The following is a 20898-nucleotide window of genomic DNA, read 5'->3' on the forward strand; positions in this document are numbered from 1 at the left end:
TTTTCCAAATAATTTTTTGTAACCTCCAAGAGGACTACGCCAAGCCTTTTTTTATCGCTATCAGGTCTTCCCAATTTGTTCACTGTTATACGTTCAGCAGTGAGAACAGTGCTTGGTACATACTAGCTGCTCAGTAAATACTTATTTAAAGAACATCTGGATCTGTACCATGCAGTGATAACAACTGCTATTCATTTTCCAAATGTGAAATTATATTTCCGAAAACGGGGGCTGCCTTAGGGATGGCACGTGTGGTGTCCGCTCACACCCCACGCCCTGTGGAGAATGCAGAACTGTGGTCTCGAAACCATTAGTATCTCTATTAGTTTAAGAGTAGCCTCTCCTGGAGACTCCAAAAGGGGAGGCTTGTCACATACCACACTCTATTGTCAACACTGCTGACTGTCTCCGCCCACGCCTGCTATCAGCCCCGGGGAAGCAACTCCCCGTGTTCATCTAGTGAAGGCTGGGGAAAGGCGCAGGCCCAGGCTGAAGGGCAGGACGAGGGGTGGGCCTCCTGCCTCCTGGACAGCTCCTCCTCTTCCTCAGGCCCCCAGCATACCTCTTCAAGGAGGGCTTTCCTGCTCCCACTTTAGTTTTCCCCCTCCCCCTGTTCTCCCCCAACACCACATTCTTCTCTATCATAGCACAAAACAGTCAGTAATTACAGGTTTATGGGGCTTGCTGCTCCTTTCTTATCTGTTTCTCTAACCGGATTATCAAGGGAGCAGGAGGCTGTTCTGTGCCCCATTCAGAATCTCAAACAATGCTTGTAGGTGCTCGACACATATTTATTAAATAAATGAGTGAATGATAAAGTAAGTCTAGTAATTTCCATGGGCTGTTACTGTGGATCCTGGCTCCAAGCAGGGAGTCTGGGTCGCTACACTCAGCCTTTCCTCTACCACCTACCTGAATATTCTCACAGCTGTGAGAGAGCCCCCAAGCCAGGGAGAGGGACAGCTCTGATTTGGCATGCCCTGGGGACACCTGCCAATTGAAACAAATAATGTGTTTACTGGTTGACATGAGTCTTAAAAATATAAGACCAGAACCCAATATAGATCGAGATGACTTTATACCAAGAATTCATTTTTCAGTGGATAAATAATAACAATAGCCCTCCCGCCCTGACCATTTACTCTGTGCCAAGTTCATAATGCAATCCAGTCTTAATGGAGCATGTACTGGAGCAGTCTTTATGGAGTACCTACTATTTCATTTAAGATTTATAATAACGTATGCTAGGAGCTGTTATTAATATTATCATTGGACAGCTAAAACTGAGCTCAGATAAGTTGAGTCCTTTGTCAGGTTCACACAAATGGAGCAGGACCATTGCTGTCTGTCTGCTCACATAGCTCTTGATCTGTGACCTGCTGTCCACTCCCCAGTCTGCTCTGATGAGGAGTAAGTGTACACTCATCCCCAGGTAGAAGCCAGAGCAGTCCCCCCTTTGTGGAGGGGATGGAGGGAAGTGGCAAGGAAACCAGTATAGGGTAAGTTCCTGCTTTGTGCCAGGCATATGAGATGCTTCTCCACCCAAGAGACAAGTGAGCTTTCCATCTTCTGGGCTTAAACTTGAAGCAAGGGACCACCAGCTAGCAAGGGAGAAATTTTCTTCTCTCCTTTTTGGGTGAGGAATGAATGCTTTGGTTGGGTGGAATGACGTTTTCTAAGGAGCAGATCCAGACCTTCCTATGTTCCACTTTCATGTTTGGGTTGACTCTCATGTGAATTCCTCTGCCTGACTCAAGTGTCAGACACTTCAGGACCATCTGGGCCTAAGCCTTCTAGGCCTTTGCATTCTTGTCTTGACAGGAGCACTCCTGTAGTTGTATGGCTGGGAATGAACTCAGACAAAAACAACCAAAATATATAATAATTCTGACTCCATCTAATTCTGGAGTGAATTTTTTTTGTGACTCAAGAAAAGTTGCTGTTATCAGAACATGTCCCAGAATATACAGTCTTGGTAATGCTTTTGTTTATCACAAACCATGGAGGTGCAACACGTACTATTTGTTAGAAGGGACAACTAATATTTGCTTTGAACACATCAGGTGCCTTAAAGTTTGGAAATTTACATATCTTTCCTCCCTCCCTCTATCCCTTCCTCCCTCCTAGAATTTCTCCATTCTCCTCTCCTTTTCATCCTTCTTTCTTTTACAAAGATAATATTAAAAGTTGGATGTAGTTTGCAGAATATTTAGCTTTGAACGATATTGACCTATTGAAAGTAGCGATTATGAAATGATTGATCCAGCTTTGTGGTCATAGAAATTTTGACAAGAACATTCACCGAACTTAATTCTAGATGCATTTATAACTTAATGAGGTGATTTGGCCTGCTGTCTAAGGTGGAGTTCTGAATGGGTCCCAGAACTGTTGCAAAGAGTTCCTTCTCAATGATTTAATTTTTCAGTATTTCCTCAGAAAGTTCAATTCTCAGATGGAGTATCTTATCTTTTTGCCCCAGTGTTTCTCTGTGATTTGAGAGGAGTCTCAAAAGGAACAGGAGGAAGAACAGACCACCATATCTGCTAATTTCAAGCCATCACTGTACACCTCACTCCCAGTTCCCTGTTCCCCAAGCTCAGTCTCTTCATTGGCTCCCACCTGAGAGGCAGGGAATTAGCTGGTGATCTTTCTGTCCTTTGGGCTTAAACTTGAAGCAAGGGACCACTTGACCTTGAATTAGCAGCTAGCAAGGGAGATAAAAAGGGAAATAATGTCTATTTTATAAAACATTCACACCCCAATTCACACGAATACTAATCAGAGCATGCACAAAATCATAGCACATCATGTCTGAGAACAAGATGTGAGTTAGAATAGATCCGATTTCCATAATTCTAACATGCTGTAATTTCCATCTGATGAAATGTGGCTGTGAAATTAAAAGTGCCATTTTATGTGAGAAAGTTCCAAACCTAGGCTAAAACTGGAAGAAAATAACTTTTTAGAGTTTTGAAAAGAGTAGAAATAAGGCAAAAATATGAGATAGTTCCTTAAAATTTATTAATACTTTAGGTGATACAGTAATAAAAAAAGCTAAAAATTTTAAGTCACTAAGAGACAAATGTATTTAAAGATGTTACCATATCACCAGCTCCTAGAACAGTACACAGAGCATAGTAGGACCTCAGTACATATGTACCGAATGAATTCCTTGAGCACAGGTTGGGGAAGAAGGCAGGGAAGGAAAGGCAGGGTGGTCTAAGAACCAGACTTTCTGAGAAGCAATTGTGAAGGTCATTTGGGGGGCTGCAGAAGACATGACATTTGGGCTTCCAAGGTGGGGTGGCCATACTCTAACCTGGTGCTACCACAGCAAAGCAACAGAAATGTACCACCTCATAGCTCTGGAAACTGGAAGCAAAAATCAAGTCAGTCCATGTTTCCTTGGAAACCTTGCTTTTTTCCAGCTTCTGGTGGTTTGCTAGCAATGTTTGGTATTCCTTGGCTCACACCTGCATAACCCCAAACTCTGTCTCAATTGTCACATGCATTCTCCCTATGACGTGTGAGGATACCCAGTTATATTGCATTAGGAGCCCACTCTACTCCAGTATGACCTCATTTTAACTAATTACTAATTACAGGTCACATTCTGAAGGTCTTAACTGGGGTTAAGACTTCAGTGTATCTTCAACATATTTTTGGGGGGACAACCCAACTTAACTCTTCACAGGGTGCATCAAAAAATCAAAACACAGCACACACTAAGGTGGTTATTATTTAAAAAACCTGGAAAATAACAATAGCTGGTGAAGATGTGAAGAAATTAGAGCCCTTGTGCATAGCTGGTGGGAATGTAAAATGTTGCAGCCACTGTGGAGAACAGTGTGGTCATGCCTCAAAAAATTAAATGGAGAATTGCCATGTCATCTAGCAATTTCACTTCTGGGTATACATTTGAAAGAATTAAAAGCGAGAAGGGAGGTGGGTGGGGCCTTGGTGTGTGTCACACTTTATGGGGGCAAGACATGATTGCAAGAGGGACTTTACCTAACAATTGCAATCAGTGTAACCTGGCTTATTGTACCCTCAATGAATCCCCAACAATAAAAAAAAAAAAAAAAAGAATTAAAAGTGAGAATTCCAGCACATATGAGATTGGAAAATTAAGTTCATGAACTTGTCCTAGAAAAAGTGCTGCAATACCTCATTGCTGAATATCACTACAGTCACCTTCAAAGTACTCCCCTTGGGACTATTCACTGATACCAGAGCCTAGTCCACCCTTCAAAATAATTTTGAAACTCTTTTTCTGGAATGGCCATCAGAGCTGTCATGGTATTACCCTTGATGTCCTGACCATCATTAGAATGTCTTTCTTTCAATATTTCCTTTATCTTCAGATAAAGAAAAAAGTCACTGGGAGCCATATTAGGTGAACAGAGAGGGTATTCCAATATAGTTACTTGTTTACTGGCTAAATATTTCCACATAGACTGTGCTGTGTGAGCTGGTGCATTGTTGTGATGCAAGAGCCACACCTTCCTCTTGTCAATATTTTCCGCTAAAATTTTCCTGTTTCTCTTTTGATGTTTACTTCACCTGCTATGCTTCTCACAGTCAGCTGAGGGTTCTACACACAATTTTATAAATTTTTGCAATGTTTTCATCAGTTTTGCTTATCCTTTCTTCATCAGTGATGCTTTCTCTTCAGAAAAACATTTATTTGTACACTGCTGTTTTCTTCATGGAATGATCCCCATAAACTTAGACTAAAATGTTCCTAATTTCACTTCTGCTTTTGCCAACTTTAACAACAAATTTAATGTTTGTTGCTCTAACCCAAGCTCCAGTATTCTCACAACAGCACACAAAAACACAAAACAAAGATAATGAATGCCACTCAGCAAGATACCACTCAACAAAGATAAAGAACATGCCAACAGGAAAACAGCTGGAGACACTGTTATACCAAGGTTATGAAACCTTAGTGAGTTGTTTGTGCAGTGCTGTAAGCACACAGTGGTAAGTTCATGAACTTAAGTATCAGACATCACATTTACACATCCATGTTCATGGCAGCATTGTTCACAATAACCGAAAGATGGAAGCAACCCAAGTGTCCGCTGATGGATGAATAGAGAAAGAAAATGTGGTCTGTACACAAAATCACAAAATGAAATATTATTCAGCCTTCCAAAGGAGGAAAATTCTGACACATGATAAAAACCTTGAAAACAAAGTGAAATAAGCTGGTCACAAAAGGACAAATATCATTTGGTTCTACTAACATGAGGTACTTAGAGTAGTCAAATTCATAGACACAGAAAGTAGAATGGTGGTTGCCAGTTAGTATTTAATGGCACAGAGTTTCAGCTGGGGAAGTTAAAAAAGTTCTCATGGCTTGGCGCTCATAGCTCAGTGAGTAGGGCGCTGGCCACATATACCTGGGCTGGTGGGTTCAAGCCCAGCCCAGGCCTGCTAAACAACAATGACAACTGCAACCAAAAAATAGCTGGGCTTTGTGGTGGGCGCCCCTCCAAGCTACTTGGGAGGCTGACGCAAGAGAATCACTTAAGTCCAAGAGTTTGAGGTTGCTGTGAGCTGTGACACCACGGCACTCTACCCAGAGCCACAGCTTGAGACTCTGTCTCAAAAAATATATATATATAAATAAAATAAAAAAGTTCTCGAACAGATGGTTGTGATAGTTGCACAACAATATGAATGTCCTTATGCCACCAAACTGAACATTTAAAAATGGTTAAAGTAATAAATTTTATGTTACATATATTTTACCACAATAAAAAAATCAAAATGAGAATTCAATAAAGCAGTCATTCAGGGCAAAGTACAGGGATAAAAAGAAACCTACGAATATGCTCTTAAAAAGTAGAGGAAAGTTCAGCTAAATGATAATACATTTCTTTAGTGTGAAATATAATTTTTAGAGGTCTTTCCCATGCATTGACTCATCATATATCTATAGCAGGCTATTATTATCAGATAGGGAAATCGTCTGTGTAAATTATATTTTACACTAGGTTATACATGTGTGTAGGCCCTGAAATCTGATTGGAAATGGGCTACCTGACTTTTAAGCTTCATTGTAACTTTTGGAGATTCTATCCTTTCAGGCAATTTATCTGAAGCAACAGATATTGGGAAAAAACTGGAACCTGTGTGGTTATTGGAAAGAGCCTGGGACTTACATTAGAGCCCTGGGTTGGATCTGGACAGGCTTTAATAAACTCAGCTTTCTCATCTGCAAAATGAGTTAATAATACCTTCTCGGTGATTGTGGGAATGTGATGATATATGTGAAGGCAATTTTTACCAAATCAGGGAGCTCTTTATTACAGCTTGTTTGAGATTATTCATAATCGCCTCAAAAGTTAAGGATATCTAGTAATATGTAGCAAGAACACTTCGTTGAGTGGTTGTAAAGGCAAAATACATATAAAGTCTATGGTGAGACATAAAGACAGAGCCACGCTCTCTACCAGAATCCAAATCTCACATTGGAGCCATGAGACACCCTTCTGGGTTTCTAGCTTCATCCTTCTTGTATGCCATAAGTCTACAATTGCTTTTTACATCATATGGCTCAATAACATGCTTTTATTTCACAAAAATAGTACAAAGAGCTTTTTTTCTGAGTGATTTGAGAGTAAGCTGCCAACATAATGTCCCATCAGCTTCAATATCTGAGTGAGACTTTCTAATGTACAAGGATGTTTCTATGTAATCACAAGAACAACCATAACAATCAGAAAATTAACATTGACATATCACTGTCATTTAATCCTCAGACCCACTCAGGTTTCACCAATTGCCTCAATAATGTCCTTTATAGGAAAAGAATCCAATCCAAGATCATATGTCATGTTTAATGGTCATATTTCTTTAGTTTCCTTCAAGTTGGATCAATTCCCAGGTCTTTCCTCAATTTTCATGACTTTAATACATTTTAACTTTTCTAGCCTGCTCACCCTTCTTTGGAAATAAAATTTTAACAGAACACGGTCATCTTGATTCATTTATATGTGGATGTTTTTGTGCCATAACAGCAGAGTAGAGTAGTTGTGCCCGAGACTGTGTGACCTGCAAAACCTAAAATATTTATAATAGGGCCCTGTTCAGAAAATATTTGCCAGTCCCTGTGCTAGCCAGTGCATAACAGCAAGAAAAAAGAAAGAAAAGGCATAACTGCTAGAAAGGAAGAAAACCAATGTTATTTCATTGCTTACATCCTAAGGAATCTATACAATAACTACTAGAACTAAAAAGTGAATTTGAAAAAGTTGCGGGATATAAAGCAAGTATTTTAAAAATCTGTTTCATGGGAGGCGGAGCAAGATGGCGGGCGAGTAACAGCTTCCTTGCATCTGGGCACCGTGAGTCTGGGGAGATAGGACTCCAGGCATCTCTGGCTGGTGGGATCTGCCTATCATCACTCCTATGAGGATACAGGGAGTCAGCAAGAGACTTCTGGACCCCAAGAGGAGGACTAAAACAGTGGAAAACCGGCAAGTGGTCGCGTGTGTCCAATCCGTCTAAACCCGCCCACAACTGTAAGTTCAATAGCAGCGAGACTGCAAACCAGAAAGGCCTTACCTGTGAACTGTTTTGGTGTCCTTGGACTTGGCACTGAGTTGAACTGCCTTGGGGAGGGCCTGAGCGGGAGTGCGGAGAACTTTGGCCGTTGTCTAGGGCCCCAGTCTGAGCCGCTGAGCCAGACGGAGCTAATAGTGTTTGGCGGTAGGTCACACGGAACCATTGTCAGTGATCTGCCCCGGCAAGCTCCGCCCTCAAGGTCCCGGAGCTAGAAACGGGTGGGAGCTGGTAACCCAGCAACCAAGTAGCCTAAGGGTGGAGTCTGAGCCACCTTGCAGCCCTAACCCTCAGGGGCAGAGTGAGACCGGTTTTGGCACACTGGGTAAGTGGATAGCCACTTCAGCAGTGATTCCAGCGAGAAAGCGGGGAAAGCTTCTGCTCAGCAAGTTTACAAGTTCAAAGTGCCTTTTAAGTGGGCTGAAGAGAGATTTAGGGTGTCTACCTGCTGGGGTTAGAGAAATCAGCAGCCTTCAGTCGTATCAGAACTGTGATTAACATCTCATACCCCAGAAGACCATGTGTTGCCCAGACAATATTCAATAACATATACAAACTGCCTTGTTTTTGGTTGTGTATTTTTTTCTTTTTTTTTGTTTGGTTGGGTTTTTTTTTTTATTTTGACGTTGTTGATGTTATTTTGTTTTTTAATTTCAATCTTTTCCATACAGATCCCTTTTTATTTCTCAATTTTTCTAGTTTAATTATAATTTCCCATTGCTGCCTTTTTTAATAACTAGAACTTCATTTTTGCTAGTGTTTCTACCGCTATCATTTGGTTTTTCACCCAATTTTATCCCCATTAAGTTTTCTGTTTCCTTGTTTTGGTTTGATTTATAGCATTTTTGTCTTTCCTCTCTACTTGGTGGAGGTGGGGTACTGTGTCTGATCAGGTTAGCAAAGAGCTGCTGACCTCAAGGGAACCACCCAACTGGGCACCCCCAGAAGGTGGGGTTTTTTAAGGTTGTGTCAAAGTACCCTACTGTACACCTATATTGCCCTGTCTCCCTCTTTCTGTGCCTCTCTTCTTTTTGTCAATATTCCTTATACCCACCCCCTCTCCTTTCTCTATCTTTCTTTTTTTTCCTATCACTCGGTCCTCCTTTCTTTCATCCCTTTTTTGCTCTTCAACCTTCTCACCCTTCTGGTCCTGTAACCCTTAGTCCACAGGCACAAGAACTTAAAGAGCAAGAGGAAGTGAAAGGAAAATTAGGGCAAGGAAACAGATAAAAGAAATCACTCATGAGGAAGAATCAGCAGAAAACTCCAGGCAACATGAAGAACCAGTCTAGAACAACCCCACCAAGGGACCATGAGGTAGCTACTGCAGATGATTCCACCTGTAAAGAAATGTTAGGAATGACAGAAAGGGAATTTAGAATACACATGTTGAAAACAATGAAAGAAATGATGGAAACAATGAAGGAAATTGCTAATAAAGTGGAAAATAACCAAAAGGAAATCCAAAAACAGAATCAAATAAGAGATGAACGATATGAAGAATATAAAAAGGATATAGCAGAGCTGAAGGAAATGAAACAGTCAATCAGGGAACTTAAAGACGCAATGGAAAGTATCAGCAACAGGTTAGACCATGCAGAAGAAAGATTTCAGAGGTAGAAGACAAAGTTCTTGAGATAACTCAGACAGTAAAAGAGGCAGAAAAGAAGAGAGAGAAAGAGAACGTTCACTGTCAGAATTATGGGACTTTATGAAGCGTTCCAACATACGAGTTATAGGAATTCCAGAAGGGGAAGAAGAATGCCCCAGAGGAATGGAAGCCATACTAGAGAATATTATAAAAGAAAATTTCCCAAACATCACCAAAGATTCTGACACACTGCTTTCAGAGGGATATCGGACCCCAGGTCGCCTCAACTCTAACCGAGCTTCTCCAAGACACATTCTGATGAACCTGTCCAAAGTCAAGACAAAAGAAAAGATTCTGCAAGCTGCCAGGAGTAAGCGGCAGTTGACCTACAGGGGCAAATCCATCAGAGTGACCGCAGACTTCTCTAATGAAACTTTCCAAGCAAGAAGACAATGGTCATCTACCTTTAATCTACTTAAACAGAACAATTTTCAGCCCAGAATTATGTACCCCGCTAAGCTAAGCTTCAAAATTGACGGAGAAATCAAATCATTTACGGATATACAAATATTGAGGAAATTCGCCACAACAAGACCAGCTCTGCAGGAAATACTTCAACCTGTTCTGCACACTGACCACCACAATGGATCAGCAGCAAAGTAAGAACTCAGAAATTAAAGGACAGAACCTAACCTCCACACTGATGCAAAAGATAAAACTAAGCAATGGACTCTCACCAAATAAGACGAATAGAATACTTCCACACTTATCAATTATCTCAATAAATGTTAATGGCTTGAATTCCCCACTGAAGAGACATAGATTGGCTGACAGGATTAATAAACACAAGCCATCCATTTGCTGTCTGCAAGAAACACACCTGGCTTCAAAAGACAAATTAAAGCTCCGAGTCAAGGGTTGGAAGACAATTTTTCAGGCAAATGGAATTCAGAAGAAAAGAGGAGTTGCAATCTTATTTTCAGATACATGTGGATTTAAAGCAACTAAAGTCAAAAAAGACAAAGATGGTCACTTTATATTGGTCAAGGGAAAACTACAACAAGACATTTCAATTCTAAATATTTATGCACCCAATTTAAATGCTCCCAGATTCTTGAAGCAGACCTTACTCAGTCTGAGCAATATGATATCTGATAATACCATCATAACAGGGGACTTTAACACTCCTCTTACAGAGATGGACAGATCCTCTAAACAGAAATTAAACAAAGATATAAGAGATTTAAATGAGACCCTAGAACAACTGTGCTTGATAGATGCATATAGAACACTCCACCCCAAAGATAAAGAATATACATTCTTCTCATCACCCCATGGAACATTCTCCAAAATTGATCATATCCTGGGACACAAAACAAATATCAACAGAATCAAAAGAATTGAAATTTTACCTTGTATCTTTTCAGACCATAAGGCACTAAAGGTGGAACTCAACTCTAACAAAAATGCTCAACCCCACCCAAAGGCATGGAAATTAAACCATCTTCTGTTGAATAACAGATGGGTGAAGGAAGAAATAAAACAGGAAATCATTAACTTCCTTGAGCATAACAATGAAGACACAAGCTACCAAAACCTGTGGGATACTGCAAAAGCAGTTTTGAGAGGAAAATTCATCACTTTAGATGCCTACATTCGAAAAACAGAAAGAGAGCACATCAACAATCTCACAAGAGTTCTTGTGGAATTGGAAAAAGAAGAAAAATCTAAGCCTAAACTCAGTAGAAGAAAAGAAATATCCAAAATCAAATCAGAGATCAATGAAATTGAAAACAAAAGAATCATTCAGAAAATTAATGAAACAAGGAGTTGGTTTTTTGAAAAAATAAATAAAATAGATAAACCATTGGCCAGACTAACTAGAAATAGAAAAGTAAAATCTCTAGTAACCTCAATCAGAAACGATAAAGGGGAAATAACAACTGATCCCACAGAGATACAAGAGATCATCTCTGAATACTACCAGAAACTCTATGCCCAGAAATTTGACAATGTGACGGAAATGGATCAATATTTGGAATCACACCCTCTCCCTAGACTTAGCCAGGAAGAAATAGACCTCCTGAACAGACCAATTTCAAGCACTGAGATCAAAGAAACAATAAAAAAGCTTCCAACTAAAAAATGCCCTGGTCCAGACGGCTTCACTCCAGAATTCTATCAAACCTTCAAGGAAGAGCTTATTCCTGTACTGCAGAAATTATTCCAAAAAATTGAGGAAGAAGGAATCTTCCCCAACACATTCTATGAAGCAAACATCACCCTGATACCAAAACCAGGAAAAGACCCAAACAAAAAGGAGAATTTCAGACCAAGCTCACGCATGAATATAGAGGGAAAAATTCTCAACAAAATCCTAGCCAATAGATTAAAGCTTATCATCAAAAAAGTCATTCATCATGATCAAGTAGGCTTCATCCCAGGGATGCAAGGCTGGTTTAACATACGCAAGTCCATAAACGTTATCCACCATATTAACAGAGGCAAAAATAAAGATCACATGATCCTCTCAATAGATGCAGAAAAAGCATTTGATAAAATCCAGCATCCTTTCTAATTAGAACACTGAAGAGTATAGGCATAGGTGGCACATTTCTAAAACTGATTGAAGCTATCTATGACAAACCCACAGCCAATATTTTACTGAATGGAGTAAAACTGAAAGCTTTTCCTCTTAGAACTGGAACCAGACAAGGTTGTCCTCTGTCACCTTTACTATTCAACATAGTGCTGGAAGTTCTAGCCAATACAATTAGGCAAGACAAGGAAATAAAGGGAATCCAAATGGGAGCAGAGGAGGTCAAACTCTCCCTCTTTGCTGATGACATGATCTTATACTTAGAGAACCCCAAAGACTCAACCACAAGACTCCTAGAAGTCATCAAAAAATACAGTAATGTTTCAGGATATAAAATCAATGTCCACAAGTCAGTAGCCTTTGTATACACCAATAACAGTCAAGATGAGAAGCTAATTAAGGACACAACTCCCTTCACCATAGTTTCAAAGAAAATGAAATACCTAGGAATATACCTAACGAAGGAGGTGAAGGACCTCTATAAAGAAAATTATGAAATCCTCAGAAAGGAAATAGCAGAGGATATTAACAAATGGAAGAACATACCATGCTCATGGATGGGAAGAATCAACATTGTTAAAATGTCTATACTTCCCAAAGCAATCTACCTATTCAATGCCATTCCTATCAAAGTATCTACATCATACTTTCAAGATTTGGAAAAAATGATTCTGCGTTTTGTATGGAACCGGAAAAAACCCCGTATAGCTAAGGCAGTTCTTAGTAATAAAAATAAAGCTGGGGGCATCAGCATACCAGATTTTAGTCTGCACTACAAAGCCATAGTGCTCAAGACAGCATGGTACTGGCACAAAAACAGAGACATAGACACTTGGAATCAAATTGAAAACCAAGAAATGAAACTAACATCTTACAACCACCTAATCTTCGATAAACCAAACAAGAACTTACCTTGGGGGAAAGACTCCGTATTCAATAAATGGTGTTGGGAGAACTGGATGTCTACCTGTAAAAGACTGAAACTGGACCCACACCTTTCCCCACTCACAAAAATTGATTCAAGATGGATAAAGGACTTAAATTTAAGGCATGAAACAATAAAAATTCTCCAAGAAAGCATAGGAAAAACACTGGAAGATATTGGCCTGGGGGAAGACTTCATGAAGAAGACTGCCATGGCAATTGCAACAACAACAAAAATAAACAAATGGGACTTCATTAAACTGAAAAGCTTCTGTACAGCTAAGGAGACAATAACCAAAGCAAAGAGACAACCTACACAATGGGAAAGGATATTTGCATATTTTCAATCAGACAAAAGCTTGATAACTAGGATCTATAGAGAACTCAAATTAATCCACACGAAAAAAGCCAACAATCCCATAGATCAATGGGCAAGAGACATGAATAGAACTTTTTCTAAAGATGACAGACGAATGGCTAACAAACACATGAAAAAATGTTCATCATCTCTATATATTAGAGAAATGCAAATCAAAACAACCCTGAGATATCATCTAACCCCAGTGAGAATGGCCCACATCACAAAATCTCAAAACTGCAGATGCTGGCGTGGATGTGGAGAGAAGGGAACACTTTTACACTGAGGTGGGACTGCAAACTAGTACATCCTTTCTGGAAGGAAGTATGGGGAAACCTCAAAGCACTCAAGCTAGACCTCCCATTTGATCCTGCAATCCCATTACTGGGCATCTACCCAGAAGGGAAAAAATCCTTTTATCATAAGGACACTTGTACTAGACTGTTTATTGCAGCTCAATTTACAATCGCCAAAATGTGGAAACAGCCTAAATGCCCACCAACCCAGGAATGGATTAACGAGCTGTGGTATATGTATACCATGGAATACTATTCAGCCATTAAAAAAAATGGAGACTTTACATCCTTCGTATTAACCTGGATGGAAGTGGAAGACATTATTCTTAGTAAAGCATCACAAGAATGGAGAAGCATGAATCCTATGTACTCAATCTTGATACGAGGACAATTAATGACAATTAAGGTTATGGGGGGAAGCAGAAAGAGGGATGGAGGGAGGGGGGTGGGGCCTTAGTGTGTTTCACACTTTATGGGGGCAAGGCATGATTGCAAGAGGGACTTTACCTAACAGTTGTAATCAGTGTAACTGGCTTATTGTACCCTCAATGAATCCCCAACAATAAAAAAAAAAAGAAAAAAAAAGAAAGAAATCGCTGGCGCCTGTGGCTCAGTGAGTAGGGCGCCAGCCCCATATGCCGAGGGTGGCGGGTTCAGACCCAGCCCCGGCCAAACTGCAACCAAAAAATAGCCGGGCGTTGTGGCAGGCACCTGTAGTCCCAGCTGCTCGGGAAGCTGAGGCAAGAGAATCGCTTAAGCCCAAGAGTTGGAGGTTGCTGTGAGCCGTGTGACGCCACGGCACTCTACCCGAGGGTGGTACAGTGAGACTCTGTCTCTACAAAAAAAAAAAAAAAAAGCTAAATAGAGAGAGATACCAGTTCAGCCATTGGTCAAAATTGATAAGGTATCAATTTCCCCCAAATGGATTGTATATTATAGATTATAGATATAGATCCCAGTGAAAATTCCAGTAGGAATTTTTAATATTTTTAGAAATTGGACAGGGGATTCTAAAATTTATATGAAAATGCAAAGAATCGACAGTAGCCAAAACTATCTTGAAAAAGGAAAACGAGGTCAGATGACTTGTACTGCATGATTTCAAGACTGTGGTAAATAGTCCACAAAATAGCTCCCAAAGATCTCCACATCCTGGTATTCACGTCTTTGTTCAGTTCCTTCCCACAATGCATCAGGGTTGGTCTGTGTGATAATGGAATATGGCAGAATTGGTGCTTTATTGTTTCTGAGATGTTATACAAGATGTGTGACCCTCATCCTGGTGACTCTCTCTCCTCTCTCTCTCATTCTCTCTCTCATGTCACTTGCTCTGAGGAAAACCAGATTCTTTATCATGAATTGTCCCATGCAGAGGCCCCTGTGATGAAGAATTGAAGCCAGCAAGGAGTTGAGGACTCTGCCAACAGCTCCATCAATGGCCTTGGAAGCAGACCCTCCAGACCCAGCCAGCCTTCAGATGACCACAACTCTGGCTGATAGCATGACTGCAACTCAAGAGACCCTATGACAGAACCACCAGCTTAGCTGCCCTCAGATTTCTGCTCCTCAGAAAGTGTGTGAAATGATAAATGTTGGTTGTTTTGTGCGCTAAATTTTAGGATAATTTGTTATGTAGCAATAGATAATGAATATAAAGACTTTTTTTAAAATCATGATTAGATACTTAAGTGCAATGGCTCCTTAAGGGAGTAGATGGGGGGGCCTGAAAAGGGCCTTTTGGTTGGAAACAGAAACGAGAATATAACTTAACCACCAAAACCGTACAGAGTGCGGCCCTGGCACTTGAGTGCATACACCACATTCATGGTGGTGACCATCTTGCGCTTGGCGTGGTCAAAATGTGGAGCGCTTCATGAATTTGTGTGTCATCCTTGTGCAGGGGCTATGCTAATCTTCTCTGTATCATTCCAGTTTTAGTATATGTGCTGCCAAAGAATATAAAGACTTTTAACTTACGGTAGTCAAGACAGTGTGGTATTGATATAAAAATTGACAAGGAAATCAGCAGAACATGAAGGATTTCTGAAATAGACGTGTATTCAAATGATTCTTGACAAAGGCCCAATATAATTCAATGAGGAAAAGATTGTTTTTCCAAACATTAGTTCTAGAAGACTCTTTGTCATAATATATGCCAAAAGTAAGAAAAGATAAAACATAAAGAACATCTTGAGTAAGCAAAGACCTCCTAGACAGGACACTAAAGATATCATAATGGTTGATTTTGTGTCAACTTTACTGGACCATGGGGTGCCCAGACATTTGATCTTACATTATTTTGGGTGTTTCTGGATGAGATTACATTTGAATGGTGTCTGAGTAGAACAAATTGCTGTCCCTAATGTGAGTGGCTCTCAATCAATTGAAGATCTGAAGAGAACAAAAAGATTGAACCTTTTCATCTTGACTGTTTGAGCTGGGACTTGGTTTTGCTCTCATACTGGAACTTACAGCATTGAATGTCCTGGGTCTCCAGCTGCAGATCTTAATACTTCTCAGCCTCCACTAATCAGATGAGTCAATTCTTTATTTTTTAAATCTCTCTCTCTCTCACATTTATGGTTTTCATAAACATCATATGATATTTACAAAAATTTTACCATTAAACAAACACACTCCTCCCCCCCCCCCATTGGCTTTGGTTCTCTAAGAAAACCTTGAGGTACTAATCATAAAAGAAAATAAATTTTCTATACTGGACTTTATCAAATGTAAAAGTTCTACTCATCAAAAATACCATTAAGAAAATGAAAAGGCAAACTACAACAGACTGGGAGAAACCATTCTCGGTAAAGTTGCATAACAAGAGACTTTTAGACTGCATCTAAAATATGTAAAGAATTCCAATAATTTAGTAGTCCAAGAGATGAAACAATGCATTAAAAATCAGATAAAAGACTCGAACAGACATGTCATAAAATATACAAAGTGTATATTTTGATACATATGAAAGCATATAAAAAGTGCTCAGTATAATTACTCATTACGAATATGCAAATTAAAATCACAATTAGAAATCATTTCACACTGATTAAGAGGCTAAAAAGTAAAAAGAAAAATGGTAATACCAAGTGCTGGTGAGGATTTGGAAAAATTGGAACCTTCTTACGTTACAATCATTTTGACAAAGGTATGATAGTTTCTTGTAAAACAAAATGTACACCTCACTACGATCCAGCAGTTCTACTGCTAGGCATTTATTCAATAGAGATAAAATGTATATGTCCACAGAAAGTCTTGCATAAGAGTATTTACAGCAATTTTATCATAATAGCCAGAACCTGGAAACAATGTTAGAATCCAGGCAGTTCTTGGTTCTTGGTATGCCCTTAGCCAAAGAATGACCAGAACTACCAAAGCAAGACAAAAGCAAGACAAAGTTTAATGAGGAAGAGAAATACAGGTTTACAGAGAAAGAGTAAGATATAGGTTTACACAGCAAGGTGCATCTGCCATAAACAATGAAAGGGGCACCTTGTAACAAAGTAGACATTGGTTATAGCAGGGGGGTCCTGTTTTATGCCTGGATTGGGCCCATCTCCTGGTTGACAGGTCACCTTGGAACCACCAAGTATTACTGTGCAAATGTATCTCCCATGAGCCTCTCTGAAAGCCCATTAGGGGTGTGAACTGCAATGCAGATTTAAATTAGTGGCATAATAATTAGCCTTGGGCTTGTTCTAGGTCACCTTCCAGACTCTGTGGTGCCTATGCTGCATGGCTCCTGAGCTAGAGAGTCCTCTCATTTTTTTGCAGCTGGCACACTACATTCTGATTGGTAGATTGGTAGGGTGTTGCCTCCCTACCCCAGGTGTGGGCAATTGCTTGGGGCATGATTAAGGTGGGGCAGCACCAGTCACGGTGCTCATCCTTTGTTCCCCCAGGAGGGACCTGAAGATCCTCATCGTCCACCGAACAAGACAAATGTCCTTCAATAATGAAAAGAATAAACAAATTCAGGCAAAGGAATACTACTTAGCAAAGAAAAGAAACACACCACTGATATATGCAGCAAAATGGATGAATCTCAAAAACATTATGTTGCACCAAGCCAGACACAAAACGGAGCACATACAGGGCATACCACAGTGAGATATCACGTCACACCTGTAGGGATGGCTATTATCAAAAAGATGACAAGTGGGTGGCGCCTGTGGCTCCAAGGAGTAGGGTACCAGCCCCATATACTGGAGGTGGCGGGTTCAAACCCGGCCCCAGCCAAAAATTGCAAAAAAAAAAAAAAAAAGATGACAAGTGTTAGCGGGAAAATGAAGAAAAGGGAACCCTTGCACATTGCTTACGGGAATGTAAATTGGTACAGTCATTACGGAAAACAGTATCCAATTCCTCAAAAAATTAAAAATAGAAGTACTATATAATCCAGCAATCTTACTTTTGAATGTACATCCAAAGGAAATGAAATCAATGTCTGGGAGAGACACCGCACTCCCATGTCCATTGTGGCACCATTTACCACTGTCAAGAGGTGGAATCATCCCAGTTGCTAGCTGATGGATGAACAGATAAAGGAAATGTGTGTATATAATGGAATATCAATCAGCCTTTAAGAAGAAAGAAAGAAAGGAAATTCTGTTATTAGGGAATCATCCAGCTGAACCCGGAAGAGATTCTCAGAAAAGAAGGAGAGAATAGAAAGAGAATAGCCCAAATGAAAAACAAATTCACAAGAAAGAGAAAGTTGAACATTCACTTGGCAGTGGCTCTTACGCGGCCTTGGACTATTTAGACTTTTCCTCATGTCATGTCTTTCAGATGAGATTTCAAACGCTTCACCGGTGGTGATGTATCTGATAAACCTTTGCATTTCCCAAAGCTCCTCGCACTATCTTATATAGACAGATAGTTCAGTAAATACAGTAGAAATCTCTGTAAGTTGACCACCCAAGGGACTGTAACAAACTGCCCAACATATGGAGGTGGTCAACATAAGGGAATCGGCCTACTATATGGTTGTGGACATGTGGTGCAGACCCAGACTGATGGTCAACTTAAGGGGAGGTGGTCAACTATAGCAGTTCTACTGTATTATAGAAAGAAATAAAGTCGTGATGGAGAATATTTTACAATGACTTTTACATATCTTCCCTGGAATGGCAGACTGCAGATTTCATGAGAACTAACTGGTTTCTATTTCCCAGAGCCTAGCACGGTGTCTGGCACGTAGAAAAATAAATGTGCATTGATTAACTGGAGTGTACAGTAGAGAGAAAAATAAATGTTCTCTTCTCAAAGCCCTATTGTCTCCCTCCCCCCAACTCCTAGCAGTGGAAATGTTTAAATATGCTTTTCGTTGTTTTACAGCCGTTTGCATTTAAATTGGGCGTGTCACTATCACATTTTATTAGCTATTCCTCATACCAGCCCTGTGAGGTTAGCACTGTTATCTGCAGTTTACAGGCAGGGGCATGGAGAGGTGAAACAACTTGCCTGGGATGGAATCACACAATGAGCTAGCTGCTGGGAGAAGTGGATTTCAGCGCACCCACTGGTTCCACCTTCCAGCCTGATCTGCTGCTCAGCAGAGCTCTGCGGCTTTGCACATGATAACAGAATGTGAATTTTCTATACTAGACTTTGAAAATCATTGTAATGGCACAAATTCCAGAGGAGAGAATTGAGTTAATATTGTAATTCTTTAGCTTGATTCTTTTTCATGAGGTTTTTTTTTTTTTTTTTTTTTTTTAGATACTGGACTGGGCTGCCTTTGCCCAAGGTCCTTAAAATGATTCACCCTCTTGCAGAGATGCTGCGCACTTATTTCCTGCTCAGCCCCCAGGCCTCTCAGAAGTCCCTCTCTCTAGTGCAACCTCCCAGGAGAGCCCACCCATGGAGATAACTTTTAAACAATATTTGAACTGAATAAAATAATTTTATGAAAGTGGGAGGGATTTTAGAGCTTATCTAATTAAGAAAAATTTGAGTGGTCCGTGAACTTCCTAACATTGTATGTGTAAACAATTGTGGGTGCAGAGGAATATAGCATTATTTTTTTCCTGAGAAGACCAAGCTTTCACAGCTCCTTTTAACAGTGGGTATGTCCTGCACGGACTGGGAAATTTAAGGAACTTGTCACACAGCAAGGCCCTAGGCCTAAAATCTCATTTGTCCCTTTGGAGGGCAGAGCTCTGACCATTATCTTGGCTCCTGGAACCCACATTCGGCTTCAAGAATTACATCCATTGGCTTTTTAAAGCATTTACTTCATTCTAAAGAATTAGTTTCCCCCAAATGGTATCCTTTATTAAGATAAAACCAGAGGTCTGGCCTTTCCCTCACTGAATAAATTGGCTCTCCCCTGGAGGACATTCGGTGGAGGGAGCAACAGCAGTTTCCAGAATTCCCGGTTCTGATAACTCTGCCCAATGTGATTAACAACAATACTTTTATTGCATCACCCTCTAACTCCCTATGTGATACCGGATGATTCAATTAAGACAAGTGGTTTGTAACCTTAGCTGCACTTTAGATTCACCCAGGAGAGCTTTTAAAAATCCCCATTCCCATGGCCAGACCTCACTCTGGACCAATTAAATGTAAACCTCTGGAGGAAGGACTCAGTCAGGATTATATTTTTAAAGCTCCACAAGTGATATCAATGTGCAGTTAAGAACCACTAATAGAAGAGGAAAGAATTCATATTTCTTAGGCACCTATGGCACACCAGGTGTTTTCCATATGTTAATTCATTTACTTCTCACTGATTCAGAGAGATGGTAGAAGTCTTTTAAAATCATGCAGCTGGAAAGTGACAAAGTCCAGTTCTCAATCCAGGTCATTGTAATTCCCGAGGCCAGCTTTTATCACAGGGACAGATGGTTTCCTGAAAGCTGTCTGTAAAACAGAGGTTTAGTGAGGATTAAATGAGGGGACGCCCATTGAGTACCTGGCACTTAGTAGGTGGGCCTGAATAATCTCTCTGTTTCTATCGCTCAGCCTATCCATTTTTCTAGAATGTTCCTCCTGGCCCACGCTATGATGTGACACCAGGACTTTTTGTCAGGGAACTTGGTGTTAATCCCAACAGCTATGAAATACCTTCCTTATACACTAACCATGTTATATCAGAATTTCATTATATGGGGATGTTAAGTTTTAGGGATCATAAGTTGATGAAATATATAGCTAAAAATATGTTCTACCTATTACATGCATTTTATAGAAGCTCTTAGCTTTATATATTTTAATGTCTTATAGCCATTACTTTTTTCTCTCATCATTATGGGATAAATGGAATTCCCCATTTAACTGTTGGGAATGGTGGAATTGGGAGCATAGCCCAATCATGCAGTTGAAACCTATTATAACCAGATCATCCATCCATCTATCCATCCATCCAGTCAGCCATCCATCCATCCTTCCATCCACCTGCCCACAGCTGTCACAGGACTAAAGCAAGGTCTGCTAAAGTGCTGTAGCAATTCTTAAGATTTGCTCTCTCCTTCATTCTATTTGTAAGGGTCACAAACAATTCAAACCATTTTTCCCCCTAGAATTAGTGGCGTTGAGTCAAACA

At 40.1% G+C, this 20898-nt stretch overlaps 1 non-coding gene across 1 annotated transcript; it reads right to left on the minus strand.

The window, feature by feature from the left end:
• Positions 1-15198: 15198 nt before the first annotated feature.
• LOC128576190 (U6 spliceosomal RNA) lies at positions 15199-15301 on the minus strand. The gene has a single exon (XR_008377295.1). It is a non-coding gene; the product is annotated as a U6 spliceosomal RNA (small nuclear RNA).
• Between the last annotated feature and the right edge of the window lie 5597 nt (positions 15302-20898).

The sequence above is a fragment of the Nycticebus coucang genome, chromosome 23 (assembly GCF_027406575.1).
Source record: "Nycticebus coucang isolate mNycCou1 chromosome 23, mNycCou1.pri, whole genome shotgun sequence".
Taxonomy (NCBI): Eukaryota; Metazoa; Chordata; class Mammalia; order Primates; family Lorisidae; genus Nycticebus; species Nycticebus coucang.